The following is an 11,072-nucleotide window of genomic DNA, read 5'->3' as shown; positions in this document are numbered from 1 at the left end:
GTGTAGGTCTACTTCCAGCTCATTTGCCTCAGTCACTTTATCTCGTTTCTGGACATGTGCAGATATGGTCATCTGCTTCTGTTTTTTGGGCCTCTTCAGGGGTTATCTGTGGCTGTAATACTTAGATGGGTGTGTATTTTGGTATTTTTTATGCTTTCTGATTGCCTCCAGGTAGATGTGATCAGGAATTGGGCTTCCCTTTTCACTCTTCTTCTTGAGAAGTTTCAAGATGCCACTGTTGGTCTTTTTGACGTAACTTAGGATTTGATTTTTGGCCTATTTCCTTTTTTGTCTGCTTGTCCTGCTCCACAATCCCTGTTCAGGCCCTTTTTCTAGTTTTAAACAGTTCAGTACTGGCTGTGGTCGTTTGGTTTTTATTGCAAACTGTCTCTTTAAATTTTAAGGAGATCTGTGCACATGCATAGTAGAACCATCCAAGGATGGGGCTGAGGTGTCCGTAGCTCAGGCACCCCTATAGTTACCAGAATGGAGGTGCTCAGACAGCAAGGGACCAATGAACAGATACCAAAAGAAAAGAATGTCCACTCTTTTATCTCCGTGGTTCTGCCAGGCGTCTGTGGCTGCTCCGATCCTTCTCCCTCTTGGTCTCACCCAAGATGGCGGCTCCTGGAGCAGCTGAGTGTTCCAAACTAGAAAGCAATGGATTTCTTGCTTCTGTCACAAATTCCCCCAGTTGTAAGCCTTCCAACCTTATAAATATTCCTTTATATGTGGTCCAGATTTCTGGGACCAGCCCCTGAGCCTGCTTGGTCTGGTATTCTGTGTTTTGCTGGTGGACCTCTTCACTGCACTTCCACCTGATCCGCCATCTTGTTTGTTCTCTCAATCCATCTTATTGAGGGTCTCCTTTTTTCTCTTGACCTTCTACTTTACCAAGTACCATGTTTTTCTCCAGGGATTGGTCCTTCCTTTTTTATGATTGCTGTGCCAACCCATGTCTTTTTGGTGAAGGGTGAAAAGAAATTTGTAATAAAAATGTTTAGGGAAAAAAAAAAAAAAAAAGCCTCATAGGAATTGCTCTAACTGCTCTATTTCCAGGTAGTCTTTGGGAAAGCCCTGGTTGTTCCCCATGAGCTTTGCCCTTGCCACTTGCTGCCTTGGAGTGTCTCTCTGCCCCCCAGCACATTGAGTGACCTTCTGAGCTGGACCTCCAGTTCCTGGTTTCAGAGAAGATGGCAGAAGAACTGACGCTACTGGATCAGGACTCTGATGGAGATAGTGATGAGGTCGTCCTTCCTCCTGCAGAGCTCATAAGAGGCTGCAGCAGGCCTGGATAAATGAAAAGTTTCCCCCTGAACTGCTGGAAAGCAAGTCTTAAATGGTTAAATGTGTCATAGAACAGCTAAGCCACATGGAAGAAAATCTCAAAGAGCAAAAATAAGGAATCTGAAAGTCAGCATCTATCAAATGGGATGGAGAGGAACTGGTACGTTTTTAGCAGCTACTTGTGGTGTCAGCTCATGAAGTTAGAGAAATTTTTCCCTCATATCCTTTAAAAGGAGAAAACATGCTCTGACAATGAGTTTCCCAGCCTCTCTCCAAAAGATTTCTCTTTTGCAAAAGAATACAAGGCTAATACAGAGACCTAGCTAAAAACACATAGTCTTGAGGTATATGCCTCCTAACTTATAAAGGTGGGACTGTTAAGGTCAGCTCCTAAGCCTGATCTAGATTCATACATGTTTCTGAAAGTGAAAGAATAACAAGAAAACAGTCTGGTAAAACCAGAGATAGATGAATAGAGGAATGCCATGGTTGACTTGGAGGATGGTTTGCAGCATCCATTTTGCAATGTAAAACCATTGCACCTCTGCTTGCTTCGTAAGGAGCACAACTGATTTAAAACCAAAACCAAATCACCAACAATGAAGACATGGGAAAAACAGAAAAACAACTAAACCAGAAAAAGTCTTACCACCCTTGCTTCTAAGGAACATTCTGGCTATACTTCCTCTAAGACAGATTTGTCCATTGTATAGCAGTCCACAGTATATTAAACATTGTTTTGTGTTGGGTTTTCTTGACAATACTACAATTGGAATACCACCAACCTTTCTTGGTCTTCCTTTTTCAGTCTTCGACTTTCATGTGCATAACAGGACATTGGAATGACCATGGCTTGAGTCAGGCAAACCTCAATCTTCAAAGTGACATCTTTGCCTTTTCAGACATTAAAGAGGTCTTTTAAAGCATAGATCGTTTGTCTTAAGCAATATGTCAATATGTCGCAACTGCTGTTTCCATGGCCATTGATTGTTGATTCAAGTAGCATGCTTTGAATTGACGTCATATGACTTTTCTGTCCAGTGTCTTCTTAATTTGCACCAAGTGTTTGGATGAGACTATGCAAACAAGGTTTGGTGGACTCTGAGGCTGGGATCGATTAGTTTTGCCATCTCTGCTAGGCTTAAAAGGAGTTATCTCAGAAGCAGGAGCAGACAATCCCAGGACCATCAAGAAGGAAGAACATGAGTGGAGCATGAGATCCGTACCTAAAACAGAGGCGACAGCGGAGGCGGTGGCATAGAGACTCCAAGGAGCTTTGGGATGTAGGCCCATGGACTGAATAAAGTTGAGTCCCTACCAGCAGGTGACTAACTTGCACAATGTGCCCTTTGAGCCTTCACAGACTATCTGAAAGAGGTTTGTAACATTTTCCCAAGCAGGACAGAGGTCAAGGCTGAGAGGCCAAAGAGAAGAGTAAGGTGTCTGCAGTACATCAGAGAAGAGACATTCCTGATTGGAAAACTATTGCATCCTGAGTTGATTTTGATCCTGAATTGTAACCTTCTCACTTCCTTAATAAACCCTATAATCATGAATATTGTTATGAGTTCTGTGTGGCCACTCCAATGGATTGTCAAACCCAGATGTGAAGCAAAGAGTGATGTGAGAGGGATGGTTGGTGTCAGAATAGGATAAAGAAAGTTGTAGGGTAGAGACATGTCTGACCTTCACTTCATAGGAATTGAACTTGGGCTATTATGAGTTTGATATTCCTTCACTCTTATGAAGCCAGAAGAAGTCAGACACAGCCCCGACATGGTTTCTGCAGGAGGGCTCCACGTAAGGGGTGGGGTGGGATGGAAACTCGGAGTGACACACCATGGTGTGGGAATGCAAGGCTGTGAGTCACTGGATAGCCATGTGCACCTAGGTGGGAGCAGTTGGCTAGTTCTTTCCATAACCACTAAGCAAAAAATCACCCATTTTGTTCCAAGGTAATTAAGACTAAGTATCTCTCTTAAGTGTATCTCTCTCCTGGGTATGACTTAGGCTGGATCAGAAGGGCATGGAGATGGTGGAGCTGGGACCTAGAAGCAGCTGATCCCTCATCACCGCCTGGAGAAGTCCCACACAGAAGGCTCAGCGCCTGTGCCCCAAGACCTCAGGAGAGTCAGCTGGCTGCCAAATGTCTTGAGTAAGAAGGAGTGGAATGGTTTTAAATGTCCACCTCAAAGCACTGTCCATGATGGGGCTAGATTACCACTTGCTTGTTGTAATGTCTGCATGGACAGCAGTGTAGCTTTCAATTTGCTCCTCACTGGTTGCTCACTGCTCTGTATTGCTTAGCGCATCATCTAACCTGGGAGAGAAGATACAGAAGTTGGTGCTTCAAAGGCAAATTGTGTAGGCTAGGGTGACAGTGCCATGTCAACACAGGGCTTTCATCTCTGGGATCAAGGTGGGTGCTTCAGACACGACCATCACATCTGTATCTCATCCCACGAACAGTGTATGCCCCCTGCTTAGAAGTGATGCATGTCATTTCTGATCAAACCCTATCAGTTAGGAATTAGACCTATGGTAGCATTCAACAGCAAGATGGTCCAACAACACTATGGATAACATATGCCTGGGTGGCATACACGACTTGCTGTTTACTACTAACATGAAGATTGGTCATTCAAACAACAAAACACAACCACAGAGGAGAGACCTGAATATCTGTTTCTGTTAAGAGTGTTGGTAGGTGCCGTCTCACAGAAACTCCATGCACAGCAGAGTGAAACACTTCCTGATCCTACACCATATGCATAGTGCTTGCTACGTTTGAGCTCATCATTGAAGTTACTGTGTCAGTCCCTTTGTTGAGGGTCTTCTTCTTTTTGCTGACCCTCTGCTTTACCAAGTTTGATGTCCTTCTTCAGGGACTGGCCCCTCCTGATAACAGGTCCAAAGTATATAAGACAAAGTCTCATCGTCCTTACTCTTTAAAAGACTTGGGGCTGCCCATAGAGCATTTGTGAGTTGAGTATGGGGTGGTTACGGGGTGTCTGTGGGGTGTCTGTAGAACATCTGTGGATGTCCGCCATCCTAGCCCTTAGAGTCACTGTCCCACTTTCTGTGACCTGTATGGAGACAGGTCCCAAGGCCCTATAGACTTCTCCCAGCTCCTCCTTGCCTCCATTGGGGGCATTTCAAGGCTTAAGGGAGCTCTGAGGAGTCTGAGCCTCATCACTGTCCACCCCAATCACAGGCTAACTCAGTCTTTTCTCAGATGTTGCTTTTTACTGGCTTTCTCCTCAGCGCTCAGCCTGGTCCTGAGACTGGGTGTCAGCATGCTTCCCAGAACCTCCCCGCACTTGGACCCCAAAGACTGCATCTCCATTGTGCCCCCTGCACTGGTATATGCTGTCTGTTCCTGAATTGTTTCCCTATGAACTTGAGCTTCAGGGGCCACTCTTTGCCCCTGAGCCATGCCTGCTCCAGAGGAGATATTTCATAAGAGGTTGATGTGTGGATGAGTAACTGAGTAAGTGGAAACACAGCATTGAAACACGGATATGCGGGTGAGGTGCAACCCCATTGTTGGCCAACACAGGCAGCTGGAAGGGCCTGGGGAAGGCTTTCTGTACCTTTCCTGTAAACAATGTTGGCGCCATTTTCTGCTCTATCACTGTATGACAGTTCAGGTCTCTTAGACCATGGGGATGGACAAGTGGGGATCTGCCTAGGCATGGGGACTAACTATCTCTGACCACCCTATGTTAACAGAGAGCGCTCAGCCAGGCTCCAGAGCAGTCCTGCTTTGAGGTTTGTGTCAGGCAAGCTCTTCTGTGAGTCTTCCTGCTGACCAGTGGTTAGCTTGCCCCCTTACCACTAATCAGTGCTGGACTTAGTGACCAACCCTCTAATCCCATGTGGCAGAAGGAAGGTTCTAGTACTTCTAAGGTGCCATCCCCCAAAAGAGGGTCTTGACAGCTGCCCAGCACATCCCCCACACTCCACTCTCACTATTCCCTTAGTGGTCTGTGTGTGCTCTGATAGGGTGGATACATCTCTGATCTCTGCTTGATGGAGTGACAGAGACAGTCTTGCTCAGTGCAGGTGTCTTTCCAACCCCCGCCACCCCACCTCTTACAGAGCCCTGGATGCACAGTGAGATCCTGTCACCCCAGATTTGTGCCAGCTCCCTAGCACTATCATTCTCGAAACATCAGAGCTTTTGTCTTCTGGTTGCTCCCAGGGACGCAGTGTCTAGAACAGTACCCTGTAACCCATCCTTGTAATGAGGATGAAATGGATTCAATTTGTATCATTTTCTATTACTGTTGCAGTGTGGGCTTAGGAGATGAAAATTGTGAGATGCTTTTTCTTGGTTGAAGGGGATCCCCACCCCCTAGACTGTGTTCCAATGTTAATCATTCTAATTCCAGAACATGGTTGTAAGAAACACAGACCAAATTCCCTTTACCAGTAGACACCCTGGTGTTCCTGGACAACAGAGTACTCTGTTAGTCTGGGTGAACCCAAAATCTTCTGTCTAACCAGCAGGTTGATAGGCTCAGTGCCCCTCAGAGCCTGCAGTCAGGGGACAGACAGAGCTCTGGAGAGTGAGCAGCTGTGGAGCTGGAGGACCTACACCAGGGCCCGCTGACGGCTGGCACCCCTCTGTACAGACCCCCTGCCTGGGGCTTCCTGAAGAAAGTCTGAGTTGCGTAGTCTATGGGACTCAGTCTCCCCATCCAGTGCCGTGGCCTGCAAGTGGTCCGTACTCCACTGATTAAGTGTCTGACAATAACAGCTCTGCCTTATCCTGTGGGCCTGTTTTTGACTAGAAGACAGTGGGGCCAGGCAGGTTTTAGGGAACCCTCTTCACAGGTCTTGCAACTTGTACCACTTCCAGCATCTATGTTGTAGGAACAAGGAAGCCCAGCTTGGAGAAGCAGAGGGGCTGCGCGAAATCACAGTGCAGCCTTGGAACAGTGTCTGCTGTAATAGGGAGGTGGCAACTCAGAGAGACACACACACATTCAGCTTTAGGATGTGGACAATAATGGCAGATGGGACCCTCCTGCACAATGTTGTGTCACTGTGGCAGATGATGTCATCTCCTTATACCTCTATCCTTAGGTGTAAGATACATCAGATGGGAGTGTGATGGCTCTGTAGGATAAGCACTGGACTGGGAAGCACAAGGTTGATGGTTTGAGCCCACCAGACACTACATGGGAGAAAAATGAAGCTTTTTATTCCCTCAAAGATGTACAGCCTTGGAAATCCTATGTTGTTGCTGTTGTTAAGTGCTGCCCAGTCATCTCCAACTCTGAGTGACTTGTATAGGGTTTCCAAGGAGCAGCTGGTGAGTTTGAACCACAGACTTTGCAGTTTAAACCAATCTTGCAGTTGGATGCTTATCAGGAGTCCAGAAACTCTATCTAGGGTTGCTATGAGTTGGAACACACTTGAAGGCACTTAACAACAGCAACAACAAAAAACAGGCCATTCATTATGGAGTGTGTTGTATTCTGCCAAAATAAATCAGAACATCTGTGTCTGTGACTGTGACTCTGTTTAGAAAGAAGACACTCCATTGTTATGTTAATGACAGCAAGCCAATGTTGGGTACTCCTAACCCTAACGCCTCCTGAGTTATAAAGAGCCGAGTAGATATGAAGGCATACACATGGGGAAGACAATCAGCACGTGAGAACCATCTGCAAGCTGAGGGTCACCAGCTGTCACCAGGAATAATAGGTAGGTCCAGAGAAAGAGTCAAGGAAATTACGACCACAATTTGAACTTACGTTACTAAGACTGAGACAATAAAGCTAACCACCTGTGTATGACACTTATGTTATATGTTATAGCAATGCTGGGAAACTAAGGTATACTGTAAGTGTTGTTATTAAGTGCTGTGGAGTCAGTTGCTAATCATGACAGTCTCATGTACAACACTGCCCAGTCCTGCACCATTCTCACAGTCACTGACACACTTGAGCCCTTGTTAGTACTCACTGTGTCATTCCGTGTCATTGAGGGTCTTCCTCACTTTCACTGCTCCTTTACCAAGGAAGATGCTGTTCTCAAAGGATTGAGTCCTCATGGTCACATGTCCAAAGTACACTTCTAAGGAGAATTCCGGTTGCACTTTTTCCAGTTCAGCTTTGTTGGTTCTTCTGGCAGTGCATGATACTTTCAATAATCTTTGCTAACACCATAATTTAAAGACGTCAGTTCTTCTTATTCATTGTCCAGTTTTCACATGCATACGAGGCGATTGGCAAAGTCATGGTTTGGGTCAGGGGCACAACAGTGCTCAAAGTGACGTCTTTGCTTGTTGTCACTTTATAGAGGTCTTTCTACAACACATTTGTTCAATAGAGTGCACCATTTGATTTCTTGACTGCTGCTTCCCTGAGCATTAATTGTGTATCTATGTAAAATGAAATCCTTGACAATATTTGCTCTATTTATCATGGTGTGGCTACTGGTTCAATTGTGAACATTTTTGTTTGCTTTACAATGAAGTGTAATCCATACTGAGAACTGTAGTCTTTGATCTTCATCAGTATCTGCTTCAAATTCCCTAACCTGTCAACAAGCAAGGCTGTGTGTCATTTGCATATTGCAGGTTGTTAATGAGCCTTCTTCCAATTTTGAGGCTGTGTTCTTTTTCATATAATCTAGCTTCTTGGACTATTTGCTCAGCATACAGACTGAATAAATCTGGTGAAAGGACTCCACAGTCATCCACAACTTCCCTGACTTTAAACCACTTAGTTTCCCCGTCTCCTGTTTGAACGTATGCCTCTTTTTCTATGTACAGATTCCACATGAACACAAGGAAATATGCCAGAATTCACATTCTTTGTAATCTACATAATTTGTTGTGATCCACACAGTAGAATGCCCTTTCATAGTTAATTAAGTTGTTGTTGTTAGGTGCCATTGAGTCAGTACCAACCCTTAGCGACCTTATGCTCAGCAGAACGAAACACTGCCCGATCCTGGGCCAACCTCACAATTGTTGCCATGCTTGAGTCCATCTATGCTGCCAATTGGCTAATCCAACTCAGCGGAGGTCTTCCTCTTTTTCTCTGACCCTCCACTTTACCAAATATGATATCCTTCTCCAGCGACTGGTCCCTCCTGAGAATATGTCCGAAGTATGAGAGATGACATTTGGTCATCTTGTTCTCCATGGAGCACTCTGGCTGCACTTCTTCCAAAACAGATCTATTAGTTCTTTTAGCAGCCCATTGCACTTTCAATATTATCCTCCACCACGATAATTCAAATGCATCAATTCTTTGACATTCATGCTTATTCACTGTCCAGGTTTCATATACATATGAGGTTATTGAAAATACCATGGCTTGGGTCAGGAACACCTTAGTCCTCAAGCTGACATCTTTGCTCTTCAACACTTTAAAAAGTTACTGTGCAGCAGATTTTCCTAATGCAGTAAGTCGTTTGATTTCTTGACTGCTGCTTCCATGAGTGTTGATAGTTGATCCAAGAAGAATGAAGTCCTTGACAACTTCAATCTTTTCTTCCTTGATAAGAATGTTATTTATTGGTCCAATGGTGAGGATTTTTGTTTTCTTGACATTGAGATGTAATGCATACCGAAGACTGTGCTCTTTGATCTTCATCAGTAAATGTTTTAAATCCTCTTCACTGTCAACAAGCAAGGTTGTATCATCTGCATATCGCAGGTTGTTGATGAGTCTTCCTCTAATCCTGATGCCACATTTTCTTCATACAACCCAGCTTCTCGGATTATTTGCTGAGCATACAGGTTGAATAATTATGGTAAAAGAATACAACCTTGTTGCACACCTTTTTAAATTTTAAAACATTCAGTGTTCCCATTTTCTGTTCAAACAACTGCTTCTTGGTCCATGTACAGATTCCTCATGAGCACAATTAAGTGTTCTGGAATACTTATTCTTTGCAATGTTGTCCAATGCTTGTCGTGATCCACACAGCTGAAACTCTTTGCATAGTCAATAAAGCACAGGTAAACATCTTTCTGATAGTCTCTGCTTTCAGCCAAGATCCATTAGACATAAGCAATGATACCCCTCATTCCACGGCCTCTTCTGAATTTGGTCTGAACCTCTAGAATTTCTCTGACAATGTATAATTGCAACTATTTCTGTATTAAATTTAGCAAAACTTTACTCGCATGGAATGTCAAAGAGATTGTCTGATAATTTCCGCATTCCGTTGGGTCACCTCTCTTTGGAATGTGCACAAATATAGATCTTTTCCAATCAGTCGGCCAGATAGTTGTCCTCCAAATTTCTTGGCAGAGATGAGTGAGTGCCTCTTGTGCCATCTCACTTTCTTGAAATATTTCAATTTTTATTCCATAAATTCCTGGTGCCTAGTTCTTTGCCAATTCATTCAATGAACCTTGGACATCCTCCTTCAGGATCATTGGCTCTTGATCATTTGCTACCTCTTGAAATGATTGAACATTTCCTTTTGGTATAGTGACTCTGTGTATTACTTCTGTCTTCTCTTGATGCTTTCTGCATCATTCAATAATTTGTCCAGTGAATCTTCTAATAATAAAAGTCAAGGCTTGAATTTTTCCTTCAGTTCCTTCAGCTTGAGAAATGCTGAGCATGTTCTTCATTTTTGGTTTTCTGATTCCAGATTTTTGCACATTGTTTGTAATATTTGGCTTTATCTTCTCAAGCTGATCTTTGAAATTTTCTGTTCAGCTCTTGAGCCTCCTCATATCTTCTATTTGCTATAGCATCTCTATGTAGTAGAGCAAGTTTCAGTGTCTCTTCTGACATCTGTTTTGATCTTTTCCTTTTTTCTTGTCTTTTTATTGACTTTTTGCTTTCTTCATGTATGATGTTTTTTTATGTCATCCCACAACTCTTCTGGGTCTTCAGTCTTTAGTGTTTAATGTCTCAAATCTGTTCTTCAGATGACCTCTAAATTCAGGTGGGATATATTTAAGTCATATTTCAGATCTTGTGGACTGGTTTCTATTTTCTTCATCTCCAGTTTGAATTTGCATATGAGTAATTGATGGTCTGTTCCACAGTCTGCCCCTGGCCTTGTTTACACTGATGATATGGAGCTTTTCCATTATCTCTTTCTGCAGATGTAGTCAATTTGATTTGTATGTATTCCATCTGGTGAGATCCAGGTGTATAATCATCTTTCATGCTGTCTAAAGAAAGTATTTGAAATGAACAAATCATTGGTTTTACAGAATTCTATCATGCATTCTCCAGCATAATTTCTATCACCAAGCCCATATTTTCCAACTAATGATCCTTCCTCTTTGCTCCCAACTTTTACATTCCAATCACCAGTAATGATCAATACATCTTAATTGCATGTTTGATCAATTTCAGATAGAAGAAGTTGGTAGAATTCTTTTATTTCATCCTCACTGGTGTTAGTGGTTGGTGTGTAAATTTGAATAATAGTGGCATTAACTGGGCTTGCCTGTAGGCACATGGATATTATCCTATCACAAACAGTGTTGTACCTCATGACTGATCTGGATATGTTCTTTTTGACGATGAGTGCAACACCATTCCTTTTCAATTTGTCATTTCCAGTATAATAAACCATGTGGTTGTCAGATTCAAAATGGCCAATACCAGTCCATTTCAGCTCACTAATGTCTAAGATATTGATGTTTATGCATTCCTTTTCATTTTTTACAACTTTCAATTTTCCCAGAGTCATACTTAGTACATTCCATGTTCTGATTTTTAATGGATGTTTACAGCTGTTTCTCTTCATTTTGAGTTGTGCCCCATGAGCAAATGAAGGTCCCACTGGCT

At 43.3% G+C, this 11,072-nt stretch overlaps 1 pseudogene; it reads left to right on the top strand.

Moving 5' to 3' along the window:
* Window positions 1–1,193: 1,193 nt before the first annotated feature.
* Window positions 1,194–1,846, top strand: LOC102842507 (annotated as a pseudogene).
* The last annotated feature ends 9,226 nt before the right edge of the window (window positions 1,847–11,072 follow it).

The sequence above is a fragment of the Chrysochloris asiatica genome, unplaced genomic scaffold (assembly GCF_000296735.1).
Source record: "Chrysochloris asiatica unplaced genomic scaffold, ChrAsi1.0 scaffold00097, whole genome shotgun sequence".
NCBI classification, from domain to species: Eukaryota; Metazoa; Chordata; class Mammalia; order Afrosoricida; family Chrysochloridae; genus Chrysochloris; species Chrysochloris asiatica.
This window is presented reverse-complemented; position numbering and strand designations above follow the sequence as displayed.